This window comes from Mus pahari, chromosome 19, assembly GCF_900095145.1.
Source record: "Mus pahari chromosome 19, PAHARI_EIJ_v1.1, whole genome shotgun sequence".
NCBI classification, from domain to species: Eukaryota; Metazoa; Chordata; class Mammalia; order Rodentia; family Muridae; genus Mus; species Mus pahari.
The window spans coordinates 42,970,771-42,985,082 of NC_034608.1; the positions used below are offsets into that span (position 1 = coordinate 42,970,771).

Genomic DNA, 14,312 nt, shown 5'->3' on the forward strand with positions numbered 1-14,312 from the left:
GTGGAGACGGGGGATGCCCACACGCGCACTGACCAGCTAGCCTGGCTTACTCTGCGAAGTTCTAGGCATCGAGAGACCCAGTCTCAGACACAAGATGGAAGGATGGAAGGCGCCTGAAGGATGCTGATGCCTGAGATTGTCCTCTTACCTCCATACAGGCACTCACATACATGCATCTACATAAGATAGCATGCACACACACACATTGCAATAATAATTTAACAAAGTAAATGATCAGGCATAATGGTGCATGTCTATCATCCCAGAACTTGGAAGTAGAGGCTGGAAAACCAAGGTCATCCTCAGCTACATAGTAAACTTGAGGCCGGCCCGGGCTACATGAGACCTTGCCTCAAAAAAACCAAAACTATAATCAAATAAAAACTGCCCGGGCATGATGAGTGCCCCTGCAGTCTTACCTACGAGGGAAACTGAGGACTGATGCCAGAGATTGGGGCCAACCTGGCTGACAAATTAACTTTAAAATCAAATAAACTGGGGCTGGAAAGCTTGCTTGGTGGTTAAGAACTTGGTTACCAGCACTGACATGGTATGGTGGTTTGAATAGGAATGGCCCCATGGACTCCTGTGTTTGAATGCTTGGCCCATAGGAAGTGGCACTATTAGGTGTGGTCTTGTTGGAAAAAGTGTGTCACTGTTGGGACAGGTTTTGATGTCTCATATGCTCAAGCTATGGCCAGTGTGGCTCACAGATTCCTGCTTCCTAGAGATCAAGACCTCAGCTCCTTCTCCAGCACCATGTCTGCCTGCACACCACCATGTCCTATCATGTTCAGTTCTGAACTAAACCTAGGAAACTGTAAGCCAGCCTCAATTAAATGGTTTCCCATATAAGGGTTGCCAGGGTCGTGATGTCTATTCACAACAATAGAAACCCTAACTTTGACACATTGCCATCCATCAGCACACATAACCCTAGTAGTTCCCACAGGCACACAAGCAAAAACATTCATATACATAAATAGATAAATAAATATAAATAAATAAATAAATAAATCTTTAATTAAATATTCAGCTGAACAGGTAAAAGAAAAGGTGGACAGACAATTCAACATTCTAAATAAAATTTTACAGAGAGCTAGAGATGCCGCTCAGTTGGTTTAGTGCATGCCTACCATGCAACCCTACACCACAGGAACCGGGCATGAAGGAGCACATTTGTAATCCCAGCACTCAGGACATAGAGGCAGGAAGATCAGAAATTCCAAGTCACCCTCTACTGAGTCTGAGGCCAGCCTGGGCTACATGAAACATTGTCTTGAAAGAAACACAACTATAGAGTTATTAGATGATGCAAGAGGCAGCTGGTCAGGACTAAAGAAGTTTCCTAAAATACACACGCATGCACACGTATACACACACACACACACACACACAGTTTAAAAGGAACTTCCCTATAACAGAGAGATAATGCCTCTCAGACACCATAGTATAGCAGATAGATAGATAGATAGATAGATAGATAGATAGATAGATAGATAGATAGATAGATAGATAGCTTGGCCCATAGGAATTGGCACTAATAGGCTATTAGGTATGGTCTTGTAGCAGTATTGTCCATCTTACGAGATAAATCTACAGAATAATATAATTCCAGTTCAAAATGATCTATTTGGGGCTGGAGAGATGGCTCAGCAGTTAACAGTGCCTGCTGTTCTTTCAAAAGACCAGAGATTGGTTCTTATCATCCACACAGGGTAGCTTGTAACCATCTGTAACTCCAGCTACAGGGCATCAACAGCCTCTCCTGCTGTCATTGGGCATGCACATGCACACACACACACACACACACACACACACACACACACACACACGTGCTCACACAAACACACACACATTTGGGCATGCACACACATATACACACTTGGGAATGCACACACACACACAGGCATGCACACACACACACATACACACAGACACGTACACGTAAACACATTTAAAATGTTTTAGTAAGAAAATTCATTTTTTAAGATTCTTTTTTGTTCATATTTAGAGATTTCTCTCACATTAGTTCATGTTAATAATAAGACAGGAACTTTCTAGAAAGAGCTTAGATGGTGGTTCTGGATTTGTCTCCCCTTGTTGCCCTCCAAGAGCAGAAGATCTGGAGAAACAGCCACAGCCACAGCAGTGAAGACTCTGACCTGGATCTGCTAAACTCATAAGAAGAAAGTGTACAGGAAATGACCTCAGAGGTCTCAGACAGGACCTGGGTGTGGAGGTAAGAGCTGCAGTCACGCCGCCTTCGTATGCAGTGTGCCCACAGATCTGTGCCCACAGATCGGTAAAGCCTCAAAAAAAAAAAAAAAAAAAAAAAAAAAATGCTAACAGCCCTGGGGAAACAAAAGCACATAGCATAGCCACTCCGGAGATCATCCCTTAGTCTGGCCACAGGGCAGAGCCTGGGAAATGTCGGGGCATGAGTTTCCAGAATCCAGCCACAGTGTCCTCGAATTCTGCAATGGTCACTAGAGCAAATTCCAAACTGTGGATGGATGGAGGAGGAGTAACCCTGAAGAGAAGGGAATGTACCGACCCGGGCCCTCTGTTCCCAGCGGAAGCCTGAGTGAGGAATGCAAACATCTTCAGGAATGGGGAGGTTCAGAAAGAGTGCTGCCACTTTGACCCTCAGACAGCCTGACCTCCTCTGGATCCCAGGATTTGGGGGAGGAGGAAGATACATAGTCAGGGAGAAAAATTTAAAGGACAAGAACATTGGAAGGAAGACAAAAGAAGACAACACCAATGAGCTATTCGAAACCTTCTGGACCTCTCCTTTCATCTACGTTGGGAGAAAATGCAGTCGGAGGGGCCGCAGGCAAGAAATAAAGGCTCATCAGATCACCTTCCCAGAAAGGTCCTTGAGCGAGCAGGCAGGCAGGCAGCCACATCTGGGATATAAATAGCCTGGAGAAGCTGAGCTCCACAGAGCTCAGAACCTGAAAGCCCCCCTACTCAGGAGACACTAAGCAACAGGGCTCACTTGGGGGGGGGAGGTAGGGGGACTTCCTCTGGGCAGCTGCTCAGGGACTGCACATGAGAAGGAAGGCACGTTTCCCCTCTCTTGCCTGCCCTTCTGCAAAGTGTACACCACAGCCTACGTGTGTCTGTTCAAACCCTGTCTCTAGATTTAGGGAAGGAAGAAAGGCTGGGTGTGGTGAGGCTTAGATTAGCAGGTGACAAGGATCAATATGTGTATTTTCAAACTTTTGCAGAGAGAGAGGCAGAGAGAGAGAGAGAGAGAGAGAGAGAGAGATCCATGACCACTAAAAAAGAATTGGCCGACCTCCGCATCACCCATCCTCATGGCACAGGAAGCTTTAATGGGTTTAGAGTAAAGAGAACCTGGGTCCAAACATGGACGAACCGCTGGACTTTCCTGGACTTGTTTCCTCGTTTGCAACAGAGACAATCGCTCTGACGACTTAAATAAATAACGTGTTGGAAATTCTTAACTGCTAACCACTAAACACCAGGCAAAGGGGGTTGTTTAAACCTGTGTGTTGGATGGGAAAGCATGTGTTTTGAGAGATTCTGGGAGCCAAGATTTGGATCAAAGGTCTTCCAGATACAATTCCCCCAAAGGATGATGCCCATCTTCCCAGTCTAGCCAATCCTTTCTCTTGGTAACGGGCTTCTGCAGGGCAGGGCAGGGGTTTTTCTCTCCCCACAGCCTGTCACACTGTAATAATGTTTGTTCTGCTTCCTTCCTCTCCAAAGCCTAGCAGATTAGATTGGCTGAGTCCTATCCCGCTTAACCAAGACAGACAAGAAAGTGAAAGTAAGACCGTCCAAACTATTCATGGGGGAGAGATCTCACAGGGTGGGGGAGCGCTGGGCCCAGCCCAAAGTCCTAGCAACCAAGGCCCCCTGGAAGAAACAGAATAAAGAAAGCCTCCTTGCTTTCTGAGATCCAACAAGCAGTCTATATCCAGTTCAATCTGAGCCATCTAGCCGGCAACAGGGACATCGCCCAGATGTGCACCTGTATCACGACAGATAATCAAGGAAGTATCAGCAGTGCACACATGGCCGTGTTCCTGCTCCTTGGTCTGTCTGGTGTGGTGGCACACACTAGACAGGGACACTGGGAGGAAGTGCAGTATTACTGCTCTCCTGGGGTTTGCTGGACCAGCTAATACTCGTCTCCCTCCCTTACCCCCTCTGGGGCTGGAGGGGGTGGGGTCAGGAGAGGTGGGCTTTGCAAGGCAAGCTCCCTATCTTGAGATCCATTCTGCTGTCCCTTTCCCACATTTGCAGAGTCACTTCAGCAGCAGCCCACAACCAAACCCTGTGTGTGTCCCAGATGGATTGTGTCCCTCAATAAAACCCCAATCCGGCAAAGAGAGCTGAGTTCTCTTCCAGTCACAGGGATGACACGAGGAAGGTCGCGAGGTTGCAGGCCCTACTTCCTTTCACACAGGGGAGAAGCAGCAAGCACTAACTTAAGGGAAGAGAGGGGTGTGCCATCTCTCCACCAAACGGCAGGCAGTTCCCAAATTGATCTCCGGTAGAAATTCGCCAGCTAAGAGGTAAGCAAGGCTCCCACGTAAGCCAGTTAAAACTCCACTAAGGTACCGGTAATCTGTAAAAAGACATCTGCAGGTACAGCCTCCTCAGTCTAAAGACAACAGCTAGAGAAAAGTCGCCTGACACAACCCGAGGCCCCACCATTCTTCTGTTTCTTCTCAGCGATGGCTTTCATTCATTTGCTCAACAAACTCTACTCTTCTTAAAACCCTGGCTCAGGCAGCACCCAGGGAAAGCTAAACTCTGCCACGGCCACTGATTATGCTTCAGAAATCCTCCTCTGGCTTCTCCAAATACCAGGGGCTCCAGTTTGATGTTCTGCATAGCCAGGGTCCTTCACTAGTCTGACAACTCCCTAAAGACCGGGCTGAGCTGCTGGCCCACTGCTAACTTAGTACGTTCTTATTACCAGGTTTATTATTATTATTATTATTATTATTATTATTATTATTATTATTAACAAGTCACTAGATGAAACCAAGTTGAAGATAAAACGTCTACCCTTCCCGTGTCTTCTGCTTAGCTGTTGCTGAAAGCTTTATACTCCTCCTGGAGGGGGTGGGGGAGTGGGGGGGGCGGGAGGCAACAAAGAAAGAAAGAGTGGGGGAGGGGACAGCTAATCAAAGACATTGAGAACCCTAGCACAATTTTGGAACTTCAGCCCTCTACTGCAAACCAAAATGCTCTCAGGAGCCACAACTGGTTCGGTCTCCCCTGATCCTCCTCTAGTGTTTTATGCGCCTCTGAAAAACTCTTGAGTCCAATCAGGGATAGAAGGAGTACAAACGGAAGATGTTCACGAAGGAAGGAAGCCTTAAAGGTGAAAGACTCGGGGCAGGGCTGCCCCGGGCAGAAGGTGTACAAGGGTGCCCTGGTCATGCCCGGATACTTTTTTTTTCCTTCCCACACGACCTGGCCCCATCTCTCCTTTCTTCTTTTCTTTTCCTTTTAAATTTTAACGGCACAGTCTCCATAGCTGAGCATAACAGGGAAGCGCGGACGTTAAAGGGGACAGAAGGCAGGTTTCCCCTCCAAAGGGTTACCTAACCTGGCACCGACCTACGTTTTCCACCAAGTCACCTCCATTGCCAGGAATCCCAGAAGCCCATGGCGGGAGCAGACGAAAGGAGGAGTCTCCCCGGGGTAGCATTCTAGGCCCGCGCCAAGTTAAAAAGGAGTGAGAAGGAGAAGGAAGAGGCTCCAGCACCCAACTCGTGCCCGAGGGACTTGCCTGGGGACGTTCTCTGCGCTCCTCCCCTACCCGCTGCCCGGGCAGTCCTTGAGGGGCTACCACCCCTGTGCTTGAACCTCGGAGAAGTTTCGCCGCTGCAAACGTGAGAATCTGCAGCTCCGCAGGACACCGCCCCCACACGCCCCACCCCACAGCCCGACCCCTGGCGGTGGCGACCTTGGTCACCCAGGAGGCGCCAGTACACTGGAGGAGGGGCTGCATTTGGGGCTTTCCTGGGAGCTAGGGAGGTGGCCCAATGGGCCACCTCCGGTCGCCGTCCACCACCGGGACTGGCGCCACCAAGCAAACCCAGCCGCCCTGCTCCCCTCTGCCCGCCGCGCCCCGGCCCTTGCGCCTCTCTGTCCGACTCACCGCGCTCTGCGCAGCAAGGGTCGCATCGGGTCCCAGGGCTCTGCGCCTCGGGGCTTCGCTTCCCGCCTGTCCTGCGGCACACTTCTCCCCTATCCTCAGCTGTCCTCCAAGGCCGTCTCTCGACTCTTTTTTCCGGGTTAATTTCGTTTCGCATTAAAGCAAAACCCAGCCCCGGATGTGAGTACAATGCTCCTCGGGCCTCCAGGGGGGAGGAGAGGGGTGCGGAGACCTCGAGGGGACAGCAGCGGGGGGCGGTGGGGGAAGGGGGTTGGTGGGATGTAACCCGGCTGCAGCAGGTGTCCGCGCTGGGGTGCTCGACCGTCACGTCCCGAGCCTACTTCTCCCGCACTGTGCAGCCGGCCCAAACCGCGGCTGCTCGGAGGGCGAGGGGGCGTTGAGTTTAGGGGTGGAGAGAGGAGCGCATCGCCCCCTGCGGTCTGCAGTGCACCCCGGGAGCCAAGAGGGTCACCAACGCCCTGACCCAGCTTGCCTGGCCCTTCTCGGAGCACAGAGAGAAGTGGGAAAGAGAAGCTGGATTCTATAGGTTCAGCCTAGGGTGACCAGACAGAACTCCGGCGCCCTCGCCCTTCAGTCACACAGCAACCCATAGGTATCAATCCGGTGCTGGTGCCGATGAGGAAACCGAGACTCCAAGACATTAGGTAACTTGCTCTGGGTCCCCAGACAGTAGAGGGCAGGTCTGTCCGGTCTAACGCAGGCCTCCCTCGTGGAGACATTGACATTTAAATATAAGTAAAGTCAGGCGGACAACATCTGAGACCTAAATGTAGTGGACTCAATTTTACCGTAAAACTGTCAGCCCAGGGACCGAGCACCGAGAGATGCGGCTTTTGGGGACTGGGGGCGGGGAGGATGATGTTGATGTCAGCCGTGTGGGTCCAAGGTCCTCGGAGGGAGTAGTGAGAAAGTCGCCTTCCCCTCTCCCCCGGAGGCTCTGCAGGACCAGGCCTGGCTGTGCGGGTGGGAAGTAAGGTGCGAGGCTAAGGCAGCCTGGCAGCCTGGGGGCTGAGGGCCGCAGCCAGGTGAGCCGGCAGGAAGGCGGGACGCCCTGCAGCACACGCCCCGAAAGCTCCCCTGATGAAACCGCAGGCGCTTCCTCTTCTATTTTGATAGCCAAAGCGAAAATGAGCCGCCCAGTTCGCTCAGGTGTGAAAAAAAAGACGTTTGCTTTAGAACATTTTGCTCTGAATGAGGAAGGAAAAGAAAACGAGGTGGGGGCAGCCATTTCCCTTGAAGTAAACACCAACGTCAATTTTGTACGTTCGAGGAGGTCCCTTGCCCTGCATCGGGGCTTCAAGTAGCATTACTCCTAGCCCGCTCCCATCCCTTAGGCAGCTGGTGACCCGTGACCTCGCTCAGTGCCTCAGTTTCTATATCTGGGTCAATCGAGTCAATTCTTGCAGGGTTTCCTTCCTACACAAAGGTGCTATGTACTTTTTTTTTTTTTTTTTTTAACGAGATGGTCATTTTTACCGTAAAATGGAGGCTGCTCTAAACCATCAGCTCCGGTCGAATTTGCTGAATGAGTGCTGCCCAAAACTCCCGCTGGGATGATCGCTTAGCAGCAGCGCGGTGGAGCATCGGATTTCACGGTATGGTTCCTATTAAAACCCATAAAACAACTCCTGTGAGGCCTGCCTGACTCACCCAGTCAGACCCACAAATATTTTCAGAGCACTACTGTATTGGCTGCCTGGGAGGCAGAGAAGCCAAAGGCCTCAGTTTCCACCAAAGACAAGGTGAGAACCTGTGTGTGTACCCTTCTGAACGGCAGGGAAATCCACCTTCAATATTCCGGAGATCCAGAAGAGCCTCTGTGACAGGTAGTGACTCTCACCGACTGGAAGCTGGTAGATCTGTGAGCTTTGAGTGAGCCTCAGCCCAGCTGAGGTCAGCTTTTGTCCCTGGGGGAGAGCAAGACCCACAGCTGAGGAAGGCTCACAGTTCACCGAGAGCCTCCTTTCTGCTGCCTCCATCCCCAGCAGGGACTAGATGATAATTTCTGCACGGAAACCCCTTCTAGCATCCTGGTCTCCCAGGCTTCTCAAGATAACCCCTCCATGTCCTCTATCAAGCACCTCGGAGCAGAGCTTCAACTCAACTTGCTGTAGTCTGTCTGTCTGTCTGTCTCAACAATACATATACCAGACATGACGCCATTTTAAAACATTTTAGGGCTGGTGAGATGGCTCAGTGGGTAAGAGCACCTGACTGCTCTTCCGAAGGTCTGGAGTTCAAATCCCAGCAACCACATGGTGGCTCATAACCATCCCTAACAAGATCTGACGCCCTCTTCTGGAGTGTCTGAAGACAGCTACAATGTACTTACATATAATAAGTAAATAAATCTTTAAAAAAAAAAAAATTTTAATGTGCACCCGTAGTGACATCTGTGGCCACTGTATAGTTCCAGACCATTTCCATCCTTCGTCTCTTCTTCCAGCCTTAAGTAATCCCTAATTTGCTCTCCACCCAGTCTACATATTTAGGACATTTCGCACGATGGAAATCACACTACGGCGGCTTTTGTATCTAGCCTCTCCAGCCTTTGGCATCTCTTGATAAATTCATTTTTGAAATATTTTCCTTGTCTTGACTTTATTCATCTGCTTTGTCCCACTGCACTCAACTGACGATGTGGGTCTCACCTATAGGGAGAAGGACGCCAAAGACTGTTTCAGGCGCCTCCCCGGATCAGAGCAACATAAAGTTTCAAAATTTGATGAAGGTTTTGTGGCTAGTTAGTGGTCTTGATTGACTCAAGAATACAGGGCTTAACTACTCCTAGAATCTCCCAGTAGAGAATCGTCCCCTGAAAACTGGGGATGTCTAGTCAGGACCTATGTCTGACGCAGCTGTTTCGTTCTGCCCTTTCTATTTTCAAAGCTAATGGCTAGTGACCTAGAGAGGCTAATGACATGGAGTGGTGAACCAGTGTTCCCTCCAGGGAACCATGTTAGTCTCTGCCCTCAGAGGTTCCTGTTATCAAGCTATTGAGCTGCAGCCGGGGCCACTTGATGAGGCCAAAGTCAATTTGCTTGGTCCCCTTCACAGCAGTGAGTTTTGCCCAGAGATAAACTGCTTTGAGGCCAAGTGGTGTACCTCCAGGAGTCCGTGGCCATTTTTCTAGGCAGTCATTACTTGTTTTAATGACAGAGTGCCAAAGAGTACTGCGCCATCCAATTCTAGGATTACTCAAACTACTATTCTGCTAGGTTTCTGAACCAATTATCATTTTCCTTTTCAAATACATTCTATTTTCTTTTCCAGGCATTTACTGATAAATGATATACATACATATTGAGATATATATGTATATATGTGTGTATATATGTATATATATATGTATATATATATGTGTGTGTGTGTATATATATGTATATATGTATAAGTATATACCCTAGTTCAAGTCTTACAATGACACTGAGTTCAGAAACAATTATTTCCATTTTTTGTTGAAATGAGTATTAACAATACAAAGATGAAACCCAGGTACAGAGCTTAACACTTAAGTCGGCATCTGGCCTACTTTCCCTAAGCTACACTGACTTGTAACAAGCCTTACAAAGAGCTCAGGACAGAATGGAAGACGCCTCACCTCCGTCCTGCTCATTATATTTCCACATCATCTACAAGAAGATGTTGAAGGGGATGTCCTAAATTCGAATTCTTAATCGTGGTCCCCTTTGGGCAAGCAGAGGGATCTCAATGGTAGATTTAGCTTTGAAGACATCTATTCTGCAGTGTTTAGGGTTGTGTGTGTGTTCATCTGTGTATTGTCACACATGTACATAACTGTGTATGTGTATGCACACATGCTCTAAGGCGCTTCTGTATGGAGACCAGAGGTTGCTTGAATAGCTCTGATGAATCCTGAATTTGCTGATTCAGCTAGTCTAAGAAAACAAGCTTACCCTGGGACTCCCAGTGCTTCTCAAGTGCTGCGTTCATGTTCAGTCACAGTGCCTACCCAGGTCCTGGGTAAATTTTAGGGCTGGAGAGATGGCCTCATGGTTAAAAGCACTGGCTGCTCTTCCAGAGGACCTGGGTTCAATCCCAAGCACCCACATGGCATCTGAGAACTGTCTATAACTCCAGTCCCAGGGGATCCAACAGCCTCACACAGACATATAGGCAGGCAAAACAGTAATACACAAACCATTTCTTTTAAATAACAGATAAGTTTTTAGTGTGATTTAACAGTTCTATAAGATGGAAAATCACATCGCAGTCCTGGGGGCACCCCATTGAGGAATGGCGGGTTAGCATAACAGACAAAGGCACACAAAGAAGGGGAGATTTGGAGGAGCCTGGGCAGCTGTGGTTCCGGATACTAAGGAGACAGGACCTTGAAGAGACCTTGAAAGATGACATGTGTAAATGTGAAAAGAGGATTTAAGACCAAAAATGATTAAATGCTGGCTGAGGTGATGGCTCAGCTGGTAAAGTGCTTGCAAGGCAAGGATCCGAGTTTGTGAAACTGGACACAACAGTTGGAAACACAGATGTCTGCCTGTAATTCCAGAGCTGGGCATTCAGAGACAGGGGGGATCCCTGATGCTTGCCGTCCTAGCATCTAGCTGGATCAGTAAAGCCCATATACAATAAGAGATCCTTTAAGGGGAAATAAAAATGCAAAGTAATTGAGGAAGATGATTGACATCAGCCTGTGGCTTCCACACAAATGCTTATGTGTTCCTGCCTGCATGCGACACACACACACACACACACACACACACACACACACACACACACACGAGTGTAATACCCACACACACATAAAGAATGTACAAGCCCTGGTGGGGAGCACAGCTGATCAGTTCTGAGAAAGCACGGGAGCACATCAGTTACTTTTTTGGGTTGCTGTGAGAAAAAGCCCAAGGAAAGTAGCTCGAGGGAGCAAGGAGGAGTGGTCGGCTCACAAGCAGTTCAGTCCCTTGGACAGTCATGGCAGCAGGAACTGGAGGAGGCCGGTCACCCTGTACCCCTTGTCCTGGCTAAGAGAGGTGAATGCTTGTTCTCTGTTCACTCTCTCTTCCCTGTTCAGCCTGGGACTACAGCCCATGGGATGGTGCTACCCACATTTAGACTTGGTCTTTTCACTTCAAACTAACCCAGTCTAGAAAGTTTCTCATAGACAGGCAGGCCCAGACGTTTGTTCCATGGTGACCCCAAATCCCATCTTGTTGGCCACTTTCAAACCACCACCCAGGTGCAAGGAGAGTTTAATGGAAACAGCAGGGAGATGGAGGGCTGCGGGGTCCCCCAGTGCTGAGCCAAGGTTTCTGCAGTCACAGCTTCAGTCTTCTTGAGCCACTGAAGGTCCCTGAACCAGAAAGGACACAATCAGAAGGAAACAGGAAACAATTTCACAGCTGGTGATCATTTAGTGATAGTGATAGGACTCCAGCATCAAGCGACAAGGGTTTGACTCCCTGTCTATCATTAACTAATGGGACAATCAAGGGACTGGTTACTTTCCTTCTCTGTGTCTCTGCAGAACAGTCATGTCTTTCTTATACCATTAATGGGCAGCAGTGAGCTCATGCTTTTAGGGTACATGCTAAGTGTTGAGGGTGTCAGGGGCTACGTGTGCAGCTCGGCAGCAAAGCACTTACCCAGCATGCTCCAGGCCCTGTGTTCTCGCCTCCAGTCTGTACAAAAACAAATAAAAGTCAGTGTTGTGTCTTACATTAAAATCTTTGCATTGTGGGCATGGTGGTACATCCCTTTATGTTAAATGCCAGCATTTGGGAAGCAGAGGCAGGCAGATCTCATTTCAAGGCCAACCTGGGCTACAGGGTGAGTTCCAGAACAGCCAGGACTCAATACAAAGAGAAAGCCTGTCTAGGAAAAACAAAACAAAACAAAACAAAACAACAAAAGCTTTGTACTTCACCCTGAAGGTTTTCTACAAAGAGCCAACTGTTTGTAAACACTTAGAAAATGGATTGTTAATCTCATTTGACAGGTGGAAGTATATAGCTTTTCTTCCAATTTTTTTGAAAGAAATCTCACTCTTTAGGGGATATGTTTAGTGTCTCATCTTACAGTAGTGCTCACATTATGTTCAGAGTCTCATGAAGAGGAACTTGCAAGCAGGCTCAATTACTTTTATATATTTGGGTTTTTTTTTTTTCAATTGTTTTCATAGAATCTGCTTTGATCAAACTCTTCCCCTCCCCCACTCCTTGAAATTCCCACATCCCTACCCACCCAGTGTTACAGTCTCTCTCCCTCTCCATCCCTCAGATAAAAGCAAAAGCAAGCAAAAAAACATTAACCAAAAAGCACACAAGGGTGTGGGGGCACACACACACACACCATGAAGTCTGTTTTGTGTTGCCCTGGAGTGTGGTGGATATACTGCGACATTGGAGACAACTGATTTTCCCCTTCCCAGCAGGCATCAGTTGTAAATGTCTTCTTGGTTAGGGGCAGGGCTGTGTCCACTTCCCCTTCATGCTGGGATCCTGTCTGGTAAGAATGTGGATTTGAATCTCAGACTCACACAACCTGTCATGATCTGAGCCATCAGCTCTGAATCACAGGTCTCCCAGCCCAAGTCCAGCACCAGCTCTTAGTTCAAATTCTCAAAGTCTCCAGGGTAGAAAAAAAAAGGGGAAGTGGCAGAAACGTCGGAAATTTCTGTTTATAACACAGGGAGACTGTAATAAGGAACAGGGATAAAGTCAGATGGAGGGAGATAAAACTTTTGTGAACTCCTGGAAGTTTATGCATGGTATCAAATGCAAAATATAAACAGGATACGTGTACGTATACATACCCACATGTATGCAGAGGTACACACATGCACCGGAATTATTTCCTACTAGTGAAGTTTGGAAAACATAGCTGCTACACTGTTAAATCTGAGTCTAATCAAAACTTAAAATTGAGTGTTCATCCTGTTCCCAGAAATAAGTCAGCCATCCCAGTGGATTCCTGCCTGCAGAGGGCCTGTCAGCTTGGTGCCTGCAGTCTGCCGCCAGGATCCCAAGTCCTGTGACTCAGACAGAGCTTCTGGGAGGAGCCGACAGCCATCTCTTTCTCCAGGAGAACCAAGTAGCTTCCTTACCCTCAGCCTCATGACCATGTTTCAGCGCTGTCATAGACTTGGCTTTTCAGACTCGGTTCTGCTTCCTGTGCTCAGCTCTGAGATCACAGGAGGAAGGGAGGTTATTAGTAAATCCACGTGGAGACCACGGCCCACACCATCGGTGAGAATCAACTTGGGACCACTTATTCCTGGAGACGCCTGAACATCAACAAGGCAGGTGACTGACCCCAAGGGTTCTCAGCACAGTACAAACAGTAAGAAAAAAAAAATCAAAAGGCGTACTTGGATACAGTAATATTTATCCTTACATCATTTTAGAGGAAACAACTCTTTTTAGGCCCTGAAAAACTCATAGAAGATTTTAATTCTCATTGTGAGGTGTTAAGAAGTGGGACCAAATGAACCTTTAGGAGTTGACTAGGGGACTTGGGCAGCAAGGTAGCTCTGGCACTAGCCACTGGGCGTGACAACCTAGGGTTAAGCCCCAGAACCCACGATGAAAAGACAGAACCAATTCCTACAAGGTGTTCTCAGATTTCCAATATACACCATGGCGCACATTCCCCTCCCTAGTCAATAAACAAACATAAAAATGACGGACTTCGTAATGTTAAACAAAAGAGCTGACCGGGCTGAGGGATCCATTCTGGACCAGTGGACACAGGCCATTTTGTGAGTCTGAAAATCTGTGTCTTACATTGAGACCCCTTGGCCTCAGGTGTCCCGCACGGAGCCCAACACAAAGGCCATCGTCAGCCACAAGAACCAGGAACAAACCTCTCCTCACTGATTGCTCGGACTGGTATATCCATTTATAGCAACAGGAAACAGCCTAACGCAGCGCAAGGTACAAAGGACGCTGACCACACACCTTTAATCCCACTCTCAGGAGGCAGGGGCAGGGGCAGGGGCAGGGGCAGAGGCAGACAGATCTCTGTGGGTTCCAGGCCAACCTGCTCTAGATAACAAGATGTTCAAACTGCAGAGCGCTAGCAGTATAAATCAGCAACTCTTCCAGCTTGCTCGAGTGTCTGCTTTCCTCTAAGCCTTTGGGTCCAGGCAGAAAGAAGTGCTTAA

The 14,312-nt window shown here is 48.4% G+C and overlaps 1 protein-coding gene and 1 long non-coding RNA gene across 5 annotated transcripts in view; one reads left to right on the forward strand and one right to left on the reverse strand.

The window, feature by feature from the left end:
* The window catches only part of Plekha2 (pleckstrin homology domain containing A2), a 59,988-nt gene extending 53,740 nt beyond the window's left edge, over positions 1–6,248 (reverse strand). Inside the window, exon 1 of one of the 2 annotated variants that reach the window (XM_021219582.2) lies at positions 6,155–6,248. The gene's annotated coding sequence lies outside the window, so the exon portion shown is untranslated. Of the gene's footprint in view, positions 1–5,782; positions 5,866–6,154 lie in introns of those variants that run through there. The other variant, XM_029532137.1, reaches the window with a different exon arrangement.
* A 22-nt stretch (positions 6,249–6,270) lies between these two features.
* On the forward strand, positions 6,271–14,073 carry LOC115062606. 3 transcript variants are annotated; one of them, XR_003842555.1, is made up of 4 exons: positions 6,271–6,331; positions 6,666–6,816; positions 7,635–7,767; positions 13,094–14,073. It is a non-coding gene; the product is annotated as an uncharacterized LOC115062606 (long non-coding RNA). The 3 variants fall into 3 exon arrangements; XR_003842556.1 differs by lacking the exon at positions 13,094–14,073 and adding an exon at positions 7,849–8,331; XR_003842554.1 differs by lacking the exon at positions 13,094–14,073 and having other exon boundaries at positions 7,635–8,331.
* The last annotated feature ends 239 nt before the right edge of the window (positions 14,074–14,312 follow it).